The 12649-nt window shown below is 42.3% G+C and overlaps 2 pseudogenes; both read right to left on the bottom strand.

The window, feature by feature from the left end:
* Positions 1–2239: 2239 nt before the first annotated feature.
* LOC147442625 (uncharacterized) lies at positions 2240–4314 on the bottom strand (annotated as a pseudogene).
* Positions 4315–10526: 6212 nt separating this feature from the next.
* Positions 10527–12340, bottom strand: LOC147442624 (transcription factor ILR3 pseudogene; annotated as a pseudogene).
* Positions 12341–12649: the final 309 nt, after the last annotated feature.

Below are 12649 nucleotides of genomic sequence, written 5' to 3'. Positions count from 1 at the left end.
TTTACTGTGATTCAGACGTTTCAGCAAGGCTTGCAAAAGATTGCAACTAAAAGTATTTAGTTTCTTTTCAGAACTATTTACATTCCTTTTATTGCATTCTAGGCGCATCACATTTGCCATAAGTATTGGTAAGCATATTATGGATATACAGGTTCGGTACAGTTTTTGCTAAATGCATGCACACTAGGTGTTATGGGCCCTAGTGTTTAGCAAGGGCTGATTTGGAACGGCATGCATATTCCACAGATTGTTGCTTATGAAGCATTTTGCACTCTATGTGCACTATCTCTATGAGATTACTTTTGGATCCACCAATCACCAATAGAGGTCATGGCTTGGTTTGGGCATTTGTGGATTTTTTCAAGTTAACTACGATGGTTATTTCGGACATTGTTGATTTTTCACCAATGTTAAACACTACTGTGATTTCCCATTTACCAGTCATCTGGGACGACTGTCTATAAACCGTGAGGAAAACACACCTCAGTACTGTCAGTTATCCAAGGGGATAGGCAGATTACAAATATTATAAAGAGTAATCTTGTGCTAAAGGATCTGCTAAGAGCATACGTTAGCACAACGCATTTTTAAATAGATGATTTTCTCCCTATTCTAGAATTTTCTTAAGTACGATTTTCGACTTTGAACACCTCTTGTGGTGGGGTTGTAGATTGTGTCAATACTTTCATACGTCAAGGACTTACCAGGTGTGCTGACAAAGTATGTTGGCAAGTAACCTTCATAAGGGATGAACATGTAACGGACTTTTCAAGATACTCAGGCGAGTAGAAAATCTAGCTCACAACTGCATGAAAAGTTACGCCAAGGTTTTCTTGCATTATTCCAGTACCTTCAGAAGATCTGAAAACTGGTTATGCCTTTGGACAACTCTTAGTTGTGATTACTCCTTTAGAGTACTCAAGTGAGTTATAAATGGAGTTACCGTTTAAACCCAAGTGACTCTTAGTTGTGGTTACTCCCTTACAACACTCAAGTGATTTATATATGGAGTTACCATTTAGACCCAAGTGGTTGCAAACGGACAACAATGTTGAAAATCAAGATATTCCTCTTGGTTTCATTGAACCTCCTCACTGCACCAATTATCGGTCGTATAGACAACTGGCTCACTTATGGGACGTCAATAAAGAGAACATCAGTATTTTTAAGAAGATATTACTACTTGTGTTTTCGAGGACGAAAACTCTTCCTTAAGGGGGAAGTAATGTCAGGACAAGGGTCTTGTACGTCCCTAAGAACTAGGCTAGTCCCGGACTACGGCCAAGGGCCGAGCTAAGCAGTGTGGACAAGGGATCCGTCTAGGGCAAGGGGCTAGGAGCCCGCCTATATAAAGGGAGGTTGGGAGGAGGATCTCAAAGCCTAGTTCCCTAGTTCTTACACAAAGACTTTGACAAATAAGTAAAATAAATACCCAAAAGCCAAACTAAATAATGGGATCACATTGGGCAGTTCACTTGAGATGCCTAAACTTTAACACCCTCTTTGCAACTCATAGTGGACATCAATAGTGAGACCAACTCGATGAACATGAAACCCCCGAAAGTGGCCATGAAACCTCGTTGTTGCTCTCCTCAACTTTGTACCTGAAACTAATGCCATCTTGAGCATCGGTTGCCTTTGTAGAAACTTTGAACTGTAGACCATACTACGTCCAATAATCCCCATTCGTGAACTGTGAACATATTACATTGGGATGGGGGGAAAAGGTACAACACCCGGTACACAATATGACTGCCTCTCTATAGCCCAAGGGTCAACCTGCACCCCTACCCACATAGATTTACACACACTATCACACAATCTGCAAACGGCTGCTGCATACATCCAGACTCAGACAACCCAGCCGCCCAATATGCAATCATAGCACCAATCCTCAACCTTCATAGCATCCATATCTAGATACATGCAATCCAATATCGATTGACACACTCAAATGATTTTGAGACCTCTGTTTTAAGCCATGAGCTTCACACACAACTTCTCACCTACACCTATTTGCATCGGCAAACAATTAGGTACAAGAGCGAGAGAGAAAATCGACAGCGATTTGAGAGTAGAGGTGATGAATTATATTAAGACAAAAACTCTTTAAAGGCAGTTCACAATGATGGAGTTGTATCTTTGTTTCGTCTTACTGCTATGAGTCGTCCTTCTCGCTTATGTTCTCCCTCTTTGTGGCGGCACAAGCCGACCAAGAGAATAGTCCGAAGCTTGCCCTCTATTTCCATATGCAGCCCCTTGTCGATAGCCCTTGGCTATTCTCTTGCAAGTGGTGACTCTCCCCAAGCAGCGCCACCCTAACCTGCAGCTCCTCCCCCGACTGGATGCTGACCTCCCCTTCACAGATGGCGGCCACTGCATCTCCCCTCTCGGCTTCTGCCAGCCAGCCCGCCACCTCAAGGTGGTCCTCTCTTGTGCATCATAGGCTCCCCTCAGCAGCCCTCCCCACCTCTGCAAGGCGGCCCTTTGTTGTTACCGGCCCTCCCTTGCTGGTCTTTCCAATCCCTTGAGGGGTCGTTTTTGCAGCCTTGCTTCAGGCCCGCCCCTTCCACCTCCTTGTCTGTGGTGCTGCCCTGCCGTCCATGGCCATCCCCCTGCTCTCTCCTCTCGTTCCACCCATAGACTGCCCTTGGTAGCGCCCTCCCCTTGGCATGCAGATAGCGTCTGTTTCCTCCACACAACTGGAGGATGCGAAATGTAGCCGACTTCAGATGCGCCACCCTTCCACTGCAGACAGACGTACTCGTTTTTTGTTTAGCTTTAAGAAAAATATAAGCCTCCCTTTATATTTAAAGAATCTCCAACCTATCTGTCCTTCCCACGCCATCGACTACTAATGGTCAAAAAGCCTTACACATTTTCCTTGTTTGCATGTCCTTCGACTCCACCTCATGCATACACTTTGACTCTTGAGTTCAATCACCTTAGAAAAATGATGGTTAGCTTCCTTTCACAACACCTGCATCGATGTCCACCTTGAGCGCTCGTCGAGAATATTAAAACCGCAATACATTGTGAGTTGCATTCACTTTGTAATAGCCCTCGATGGACAATCCACAACATACTTAGACTTCAAGTAGACAAAAACACTTGAACTCATCGAGCTTGAGCAACCATTTTGGATACATCGTTACTTTCTGACAAGGAAACCCACCATCCTTTCGCAACCTTAAGCTCGGACTAGGGAAGCTTGAAGATACCCTTGGCCTTCTAAGTACCTCATCCGAGGTACATATTGGAATAGCATCTGCTTTACACTGCATCAAGTATCTCCTCAAGCACTTTGCAATTTGCTTGAGAACCTCCATGTATGGGCGTCTGGCCTGTCCTCCGGTTGACCTGACTTGGGTGCACCATCATTGCCCACCCCTTCGTTGAGCATTCATGCTCAACCATAGTATTTAGATAAGATATCATTTCATAAGAAGAAAACTGATATATATTATGTACATAAGAATTAGATAAATAGAGAGATCTTCATCTGCTATAGAGCCCGCCTGGGTCAAACACATGGCATTGGTTATCACCATCCGTCTGTAACACAAATACACACCACCCCTGCTTTGCATTTGTAACCCTGTAAGTCATCCATGTATATAGCTCTTGACAGCATAGCCCTTCAAAAAAGTGCAAGCATGAGCCATCTCCATACCCAACACAAATCTGCACATCCTGGAAATCTTTTTCATCACATGTCTCCCTGCCAACGGCTAGAGAGCTCTCCACAACATCATTGTCTTTGAAAAACACAACTTGCGACATCCGATCATCCAAAGCAAACACTGGCAAAACCTCATCTGTAGGCTCTTCAAGCGGTACTGGAGCAGGCACACAGCTTCGCATGTCTTGTATCCTCACCATAGCTTTAGCAACCAAAACCTGTGACTCGTCATCTGCATCAATCACCGGCTCATCGAACCCCCAGACTTCTTCATCAAGACATTCCTCTTCAGTCAACATGGTCTGACCATCACAAGGTACGAGAGAGGGTTGCCCAACCCCGTGGTCTTCGCAAACTGGCGCTTCACTTGCAACCTGCTGTTCTTTGACCAAATTATCGACATACATAACATCATAGGTCTCATACCTTAAGAAAGCAGACTCCATTTCCCATGTGATGTCCGTATCCAAGGCACTGCTATAGCTCGAACACAGCTCGGTTTTCTCCACAAAACTCACCGACTTTGGTACTTCAGCTGTCATCTCCACTGCTTGCTTTTCGGAAGTCACTTGGTCAAGCACATCAGGCGGTACTTGGTAGACTCCTCTCTGCAGTAGCTATTGAGGCCTCATAGGCCCACATGCTATCGTCTCTACTCTGTCATCACGCCGCTGCTACCACATGTGCATCAACAAAAGGTCGGATTACGTGAATCTCTTCCCTAGCAATTGGTCTTTGCACCAATGGACTCGCCAGAACCGGCTTTGCCTACTGCTTCTTTAACACTAGGTTGGTAACCTAACAGGACATAAAAGTTGATGGACGAGTACATTTTCATCAAAACAGTCATTTCTTACGCTTTGTTGCATAAAAATAAGATTAGGGATTTTTATAGGACTTGAGATAAATTCTCTAGTTAACTTCAATGGGTTGGTGATCAGAACATATGATTTCTTCTCACTCACTATTTTTTGTTTTGCCAAAAGAAATAGGTACAAAAAAGTTGATTTTTTACCATTCTGCAAACCTATCATCAAAGTTTCTATAGCCACGCTCAATACAAATAATATATGCATGTTTTCTTAGTTCCCTATTGTCCTTTAGGTTCATAAGCATTAGAAAATTCCGGAGGTCATTTGGAGGGCCTTGTAAGAAATTGTATTTCTCTCTCTAGAAACTTTTTTTAAAATGCACTTGCACCTTGTGAGTACGTCCAAAAGGACAACCAGACACTCTGAAAAGATTTATATTCCCAATTGTCTTTGAAAACGGTCACTTTTTTATTTAATGCGAGCGTCTTTTTCAGGAGGCAGGTGCGGCGCATTCAATGCAGCTTACGTCATCACTGAAAGTTGAAAAGTCACAAACTGTAAAATAGTGATAGATTTTGAGGATTTTGACACCACCAATGCATCCGGAACGCCAAAATACCTTAAAAACGAATGTCTACTTGTCTCATTCCGACATCCGGAGAGGCAAAAAATGTCAAAAAACCCCCAAAAATGGGCTTTTTACTAAAGGCGCGCGAGGAGGCATTCTAAAATTTTAGAATGCCCCTCTGCGCGCCGTTAGTACAAAGCCCATTTTTGGGGGTTTTTGGACACTTACCTTTCCAAAAAGCCCCTTTTTAGAGGTTTTTGGACATTTTCCTCTCAAAAAGCTCCCTAAAAAAAAGAAAAAAGGGCCTTTTTACTAACGGCGCGTGAGGAGGCATTCCTAAATTTTGGAATGCCCCCTCGCGCGCCGTTAGTACAAAGCTCTTTTTAGTGATTTTTGGAAACTTATCTTTCCAAAAAGCCCCTTTTTAGAGGTTTTTGGACATTTTCCTCTCAAAAAGCTCCCTAAAAAGAGGGAAAAAGGGCCTTTTTACTAACGGCGCGCGAGGAGGCATTCCAAAATTTTGAAATGCCCCCTCGCGCATCGTTAGTAAAATGTTCTTTTAGAGGTGTTTGACATTTTTGGCCTCTTTGGATGTCTAAGCGAGGCAATTGGACATTCATTTCTAGGAGATATGTGTGTTCCGGACGCATTGGCAGTATCAAAAGTTTCAAAATCTTCCACCACTTGATAGTTTTGTGACTTTTTGAGTTCTAGTGATGACGTATCCCGTATCAAATGCACCGCATCTACCTTCTGAAAAAGGTGCTCGCATTAAATAAAAGAGAGCGGTCGTCTTCAAGGACCACTAGATTATTAAATGAGGAGAGGGACACCTTTTATATTTTTGTTAATATCAGTCTATTTTTCTACGTAACGTAGGCTCTTCTCTCATTGGAGGAGCTTATTTTCCTCTGTCTACCAAAAGGCCCTCCAAAAGACCTCCGAAATCTCCTAATGTATGCTTGCATTTTAAGGACTTGGTGCATAGTGCAAGAACTTGACAATATAAATGGAAAACAAGAAATATGTCGAGCACCTTAACCAACAATTCCCTCATGGACATCCCACACAAAATCATATGCATGCAACTATATTCTATTTGATCCTACAATGGTAAGCCCTTTTTAGACACACCACATGGCTTTAACAGAAATCGAAGAAATTTTTTAGCATGAGCACCATCGACGTGCATGCGAGACGGACTATCAAGTGGGAGGTGAACATCTAACAAGTGGCCTAGAGGGAGTGAAATATAGAGTTGAGAGAGTGGAAGATGAACAGTTCACATCACATATCCTAGAGAGAGAAAGATCATGAGGACGTTTACAAGATTTCTAGTGGTGGAAGTTGCCTAGGTGGATGGCTTAGATACTGGTGTGATACTTGGAGAGCACAAGCTAGGCAAGTGGACCAAATAATAGCAAACTTAGAGCAGCAATGCATCCTAGAGACTCTTTCTTTTTGGAGGGTAGCTCTCCTCTAATATATGCAAATAAAGTTTTTGAAAATGATACTATCTAAGATAGTGTGCCTAGTATCGAAAGATGAGAAGTCATTCCCAAGCTCATAAACTCCATGCACACAAAACCATTAACAGATCAATGGCCAAATAGTCGAGCTTGACTTGACACTTTGTGTCCTATAACATGAGGGGAACATGAGCAAGCTGGTGTGATTACAGAGTGTGCCCATTGTACAAAAAAGCATGCAAGGAAATTCTTTTGTAACACCCATGTGCGCATGAAGGCAACACGCGTGCAAGGTGAGGCCAAGGTAATGCTCTACGGGTATTTGAAGCCGTGGTGAGGAGATAAGGGGGCTTAAAGGGGCAATGCGCTCAACGCAGAGACAGAGAGAGAGAGAGAGAGAGAGAGAGAGAGAGAGAGAGAGAGAGAGAGAGAGAGAGAGAGAGAGAGAGAGAGAGAGAGAGAGAGAGAGAGAGGGATTCTAGCTCCGGTACAGTTCCCTTCTTATTTTCTCCAATGGATGAGACAAAGTACATGTGGGAAACACAAATCGTCAATGGTTTAGTGTGCATGGAGTCTATGCACTTGGGAATGACTTCTTAGGTTTCCATAGTAGGCACACTATCTTAGATAGTAATGTTTTCAAAAATGCTATTCTCATCCATTAGAGGAGAGTTAACCTCCAAAAAGAAATGGGATTTGGCATGCATTGCTGCTCTAGGTTTGCTATTATATGGTTCACCTTGCCTTGCTCTTTCTCTCCAAGTAGCGCACCCCTGTCGTCTGAGCCATCCACCTAGGAAACTTTCACCACTTAAAACCCTGTAAATGATCCCCTTGAATGCTTGATCTTAACACTCAAAAACAAACAAGGTGTCACACATTGAGCATGAAGTAGTGGTAGTTATAAGTGACAATATTGCATGCACTAGCTCTTGGGCATTGTTGTGCCTTTCTACCACAACGGTACTATTGCTTCCAAGATTCACTGTAGCACATCCTGCATGTTCATTCCATGCCAATAACTCCATACCTTTCGGTGTCTCCAGTTGTTCCCATCAAATGAAAGAGCAGCTCTCAACAGCTGAAGAGTTGTGTCTGAGACAAGGGGAGGGGGGGGGGGGGGGTTGTGTGTCAAGAGGTATGGTTAAGGTTGATTCCATACCTATGTAACGTCCCTATGTCTCTAGGAGATATATTAGTTATGTTAGACAGTTCAAATGATTCTAATTCTCTAATATAGGCCTCCTCAGAAACCTGTTTGATTACCACATTCTAAAAACCTATACATAGCATCTCGCATATACCCGCCCCTGGTGGGGGGGGGGGGGGGGGGTCAAGAGGTATGGTTGAGGTTGATTCCATACATATGTAAGGTCCCTATGTCTCTGGGAGATATATTACTTGTGTTAGACACTTCAAATGATTCTAATTCTCTAATATAGGCCTCCTCAGACACTATATATAGGTTTTTAGAATGTGGTAATCAAAGAGGTTTCTGAGGAGGCCTATATTAGAGAATTAGAATCATTTGAAGTGTCTAACACAACTAGTATAAGTCCCAGAGACACAAGGACCTTACATATGTATGGAATCAACCTCAACCATACCTCTTGACCCCCCCCCCCCCCCCCCTAGGGGCGGGTATATGCGAGATGCTATGTATAGGTTTTCAGAATGTGGTAATCAAACAGGTTTTTGAGGAGGCCTATATTAGAGAATTAGAATCATTTGAAGTGTCTAACATAACTAATATAACTCCTAGAGACATAGGTATGGAATCAACCTTAACCATACCTCTTGACACACAAACCCCCCTCCTCCCCTTGTCTCAGATACAACTCTTCAGCTGTTGAGAGCTGCTCTTTCATGTGATGGGAACAACTGGAGACACCGAAAGGTATGGAGTTATTGGCATGGAATGAACATGCGAGGATGTGCTACAGTGAATCTTGGAAGCAATAGTGTCGTCATGGTAGAAAGGCACAACAATGCCCAAGAGCTAGTGCATGCAATATTGTCACTTGTGATTACCACTACTTCATGCTCAATGTGTGACACCTTGTTTGTTTTTGAGTGTTAAGATCGAGCATTTAAGGGGATCATTTACAGGGTTTTAAGTGGTGAAAGTTTCCTAGGTGGATGGCTCAGACGACAGGGGTGCGCTACTTGGAGAGAAAGAGCAAGGCAAGGTGAACCATATAATAGCAAACCTAGAGCAGCAATGCATGCCAAACCCCATTTCTTTTTGGAGGTTAACTCTCCTCTAATAGATGAGAATAGCATTTTTGAAAACATTACTATCTAAGATAGTGTGCCTACTATGGAAACCTAAGAAGTCATTCCCAAGTGCATAGACTCCATGCACACTAAACCATTGACGATTTGTGTTTCCCACATGTACTTTGTCTCATCCATTGGAGAAAATAAGAAGGGAACTGTACCGGAGCTAGAATCCCTCTCTCTCTCTCTCTCTCTCTCTCTCTCTCTCTCTCTCTCTCTCTCTCTCTCTCTCTCTCTCCGTTGAGCACATTGCCCCTTTAAGCCCCCTTATCTCCTCACCACGGCTTCAAATACCCGTAGAGCATTACCTTGGCCTCACCTTGCACACGTGTTGCCTTCATGCGCACATGGGTGTTACAAAAGAATTTCCTTGCATTCTTTTTTGCACAATGGGCACACTCTATAATCACACCAGCTTGCTCATGTTCCCCTCATGTTATAGGACACAAAGTGTCAAGTCAAGCTTGACTATTTGGCCATTGATCTGTTAATGGTTTTGTGTGCATGGAGTTTATGAGCTTGGGAATGACTTCTCATCTTTCGATACTAGGCACACTATCTTAGATAGTATCATTTTCAAAAACTTTATTTGCATATATTAGAGGAGAGCTACCCTCCAAAAAGAAAGAGTCTCTAGGATGCATTGTTGCTCTAAGTTTGCTATTATTTGGTCCACTTGCCTAGCTTGTGCTCTCCAAGTATCACACCACTATCTAAGCCATCCACCTAGGGAACTTCCACCACTAGAAAACTTGTAAACGCCTTCATGATCTTTCTCTCTCTAGGATATGTGATGTGAACGGTTCATCTTCCACTCTCTGAACTCTATATTTCACTCCCCCTAGGCCACTTGTTACATGTTCACCTCCCACTTGATAGTCTGTCTCGCATGCACGTCGATGGTGCTCATGCTAAAAAATTTCTTCGATTTCTGTTAAAGCCATGTGGTGTGTCTAAAAAGGGCTTACCATTGTAGGATCAAATAGAATATAGTTGCATGCATATGATTTTGTGTGGGATGTCCATGAGGGAATTGTTGGTTAAGGTGCTCGACATATTTCTTGTTTTCCATTTATATTGTCAAGTTCTTGCACTATGCACCAAGTCTTTAAAATGCAAGCATAGTTGATGATTTTAGAAACAACTCACTTTCTCGCATTTCCATGTATATGTTGCATTAAATGTACTCCAAGAGATGACATGGTAATGGGAAACTAGTCAAGATCATGTTGTGCCTTCAAAAGTGTTGAGCTTCACAAAAAGTACACTACACTCGGTATGCATATCAATAAAAGCATTATAACTTACACGCCCTCACCTTGATATACCATCTGCAATGTCATTGGCTACTAGTATTACCCTACTTCGTGGGATTTTGTATATGTCTCTCTCTCTCTCTCTCCCTCTCTCTCTCTCTCTCTCTCTCTCTCTCTCTCTATATATATATATATATATATATATATATATATATATATATATATTATAGCAAGTAAGTTTTTGCCTACTCAATGCCCATCTTTTTACTTCAATGAAAAAAAATTGATAGGGAAGAAAAGATCTGAGATAAACAACTTTGTTTCACAATTACACTTCATATGAATTGTGACAAATGATTTATAAGATAGTTGGCACCAATCGTGTCCTAACCTGAGCAAAATTCATGGCTCTTAACATTTAGGAAAAATTGGGCATTTTCACATAAAGCACCCAGAAGCCTATGCCATTGGCGGCCTCAACATGTGATCATGAGACCTATCGAGTAAGCCGGAGGCGTCCATCGGCACATGCCTAGTTCCTTACTTGAGAAGATGCAACCTTTCCACTAGCAACTTGGATTTGAGCAACAAATGCAAGCAAAGCAGCAAGGTGTGATAGATATCCTATTCATTAACTTCATATGTTGCTCCAGCCTCTCTTTCTCTGCCTCTAACCTTTGCTTGTCATATTGAAGCTTGCCCTTTTCTATCTTCAATATTTTTTATAGATTCTTGAAGCTTTTCATTCGACTCATTTAACTACTGAGCTTCAGCATTTTTATAATTTAGTGTACAAAGTGCATCCAAAAGAATCACTATCTTGTCAATTTTGGGAGTTCTGCCAGGCTCTAAAAGAGTGCTCAACTCCAAAAACTTGTCATTTAGTTGAATATCACGGTGCATCTTTTTGCAACATGCCTTGCAAGAGGTCCCTCCGTCGTGGTCATCTCATGCTCTCTTCTTTGATCCTAATTTTTAGTGATCATGAACATTGACCGCACAATAGCTATTGTAATGGAAATGGCCTATGAACTTTGAGAATAACGGAATTAGGAGAATTAGAGAGAGAATTTATGTGAGACTACTTTGAGAACATACAGGGTGATCTTATTGAACGGTAGCAGCTTAACCATAATACTTAATTAACTTGGCATGAACAATACTTTTGCAAGAGAGAGAGTTTATAGAACTTGACATCAATTGACGACAAGATTTATGTGGAGTCTGCCCCCCTCCAATAGACTTTTTTCTAATAGATTCTCCCATCAAGAGAGAATTGGTACAATACAATATTTGTGTTCCTCGTTACCTAGGTGATGCAATGAAGGTGGAAAGCTTCATTCATCATGAGCATCACATAGACTTTGTAAAAAGAATTAACCATCCCCAGTCTCAATCCCAAGGCCTCAAACACGTTCAAACGTGGAGAGAGATAGTGGGGAATGAGGGTAGGGAAGAGGAAGACAAAAAATTCATAGAAGAAAGAAATAGTTCCTCACTTATCATCAGTCTTCTTGCTTAGCATACATAACATCATAGTAATGAAGATGGAGAAGATGGCAAGCTTATGCATTGGAGCATAGCTCTTGGTTGGATTTGCATTACATAAACAAGAGTGTTGGTGTAGGCTCTCAACTTATCTACAAGATTTGGAGAAGGACATGGAGCTCTTGCACTTTGCAACTCACACAATGAGTGTGTGTGTGTGTGTATGTGTGTGTTGGAGAGTATATACTGCAACCAAGCCCCCTAGTTCTTGGGTCGACCAATAGGCTTTGGACACTCCTTGAGGGCGACCTAGCTAGCCGCTTGACATGTGTCCTTCTTGCCTCTTGAGCAAGAGGGGCCCTTTGGGAGAGAGGGAAGTAATCCAACCATCCCCCCTACTTGCATGGCTGGCTCCCTCCTTTGTAGGCTTGCATCTTGACTTTCAAGACCAAGCTACTTCGCCCACTACTTGCTTAAGCACCAAGACAGCAAGAATGGGGTTAGTAAGAGTATGGCTTATCTCTCTACCATCCCCCTAGCTTCAAGGACTCGCCGCCTCCTTGTAGGGATTGACTTGGACCTTCAAGCACATGCCTAGCTTAAGTTTCACCTTAGTTATCAAGCATCTCATGAATTTTTAAATATCACGCACCTCAAGCATAGGCCTAGCTTTAACCAAAGGTCTAAGGACTTTTACACAAACCTTTCAATGTATTTAATGAAGATAACCCTAAGGTCTTTAAGATCCATTAGCTAGCCTTTTTCTTTGACGTACCATGTTTCATTTGGACCCCATTACCATTGGCCCCGTGTTAAGATAGACCCGTAAGCACATGTCTATATTCTAGCCCTTGTTCCCGTTTATTCTCCCACATCAAATTATCATTTTGATATGAGAAAATCTTTTGGGTTGGTTAGATATTAGATTTCATGACATTACCTCTCTCTTGAAATCATATTCGTCCTCGAGTATGAGGTGGAAGAGATAAAGAGTTAGTCATTACTCAATGTTTCTTAGCGGGTAAAGGATCCCTTTCTACCCTACAACATCATTCCAAGATGGATGGCTAATCGATTTGATGCTTGGGAGATGT

This window comes from Adiantum capillus-veneris, chromosome 14 (assembly GCF_014529385.1).
Source record: "Adiantum capillus-veneris isolate H3 chromosome 14, ASM1452938v2, whole genome shotgun sequence".
Lineage (NCBI taxonomy): Eukaryota > Viridiplantae > Streptophyta > Polypodiopsida > Polypodiales > Pteridaceae > Adiantum > Adiantum capillus-veneris.
This window is presented reverse-complemented; position numbering and strand designations above follow the sequence as displayed.